This window comes from Echinops telfairi, unplaced genomic scaffold (assembly GCF_000313985.2).
Source record: "Echinops telfairi isolate 266 unplaced genomic scaffold, ASM31398v2 ScPeMD7_7457;HRSCAF=8495, whole genome shotgun sequence".
In the NCBI taxonomy this organism is placed as follows: Eukaryota; Metazoa; Chordata; class Mammalia; order Afrosoricida; family Tenrecidae; genus Echinops; species Echinops telfairi.
In genome coordinates this window covers 24611497-24612615 of record NW_022111357.1, presented here as the reverse complement: position 1 = coordinate 24612615, position 1119 = coordinate 24611497, and the positions used below count along the sequence as shown (strand labels likewise).

Below are 1119 nucleotides of genomic sequence, written 5' to 3'. Positions count from 1 at the left end.
GTGGAAGTTGGAGTAGAAGAAAGATTCTAGAAGTTGATATTGACAAAGGCATGAAAGATGGCCAGAAGATAACACTCCATGGTGCGGGAGTCCAGAGAGCCTGAACTGGAGCCAGGAGATCTTATTATTGCTTTAGATCAGAAGGGTCATGCTGTTTTTACTAGAGGAGGAGACCTTTATGTGTGTATGGACACAACGCTGTTGAAGCATTGTGTGGCTTCCCAAAGCCAGGAGCTACTCCTGACAACCGAACCATAGTCTTCACTTCTCATCCCGGTCAGCTGGGGAAGCATGAAGATATTAAACGTGCACTAGCTGAAGGCATGCCAACTTTTCCCAGACCATATGAAAAGGGGCGTTTCAGCATTGAATGTAAGGTGAACTTCCCCGAGAATGGCTTTCTCTCTCCCAATAAACTCTCTGCTGTGAAAGCTCCTCTCCTACCTGAGGGGAAAGGAGTAGAAGAGACAGACGAAATGGATCAAACAGAACTGGGGGATGCTGATCCCAACCAGGCAAGAGGGCACCATTATAATGGAGAAGCATAGGAGGAGGAGGATTACCACGCCAGGGGTGGGGTCCAGTGTCAGCCCTCCTAATGTGGGCCAGTGAATAGTGTTCCCGGCTGGCATTTTTTTTGCGTTGTTGTTTAGTTGAGGATTATAATCCTAATGTGCTCACTACTTGCTATGGCTTTTGTTTTAAGATTCTACAATAGTAGGGTTTTCAAGTTAAATGAAGAATAAACTCAAATATAAAAGCTCTGACTTTTCTCTGTATGATGTATGATGACTTCAGTATGCAAGATGAAGCTTAATACTTGGAAAAATTGTTTGCGGTTTAAAAGAGGGAGGGGGGGAAAAGCATCTCTCCCCCGAACCCTCCTCCCCACCCCACCCCCCTTGTTTTTTGGACCATGCCTTGTCATTGTTTTCAGCTGTGCATATGGACAAGCTTAAACCAAAATACTAGGTTTATGTAGTGACTTCAGTGTATGACCCTTAATTGCTACGTCTAAAATTAAAACTGTATTTAACTGGCAAAAAAAGAAAAAAGGAGAAAACACCGTGGCTTGGGTCAAGTGCTCCTGAAGTCCTCAAGAATGACATCCTTGCTCTT

At 44.2% G+C, this 1119-nt stretch overlaps 1 pseudogene; it reads left to right on the top strand.

Annotated features, from left to right (window-relative positions):
• Positions 1–599, top strand: part of LOC101644778 — a 1328-nt pseudogene extending 729 nt beyond the window's left edge.
• Positions 600–1119: the final 520 nt, after the last annotated feature.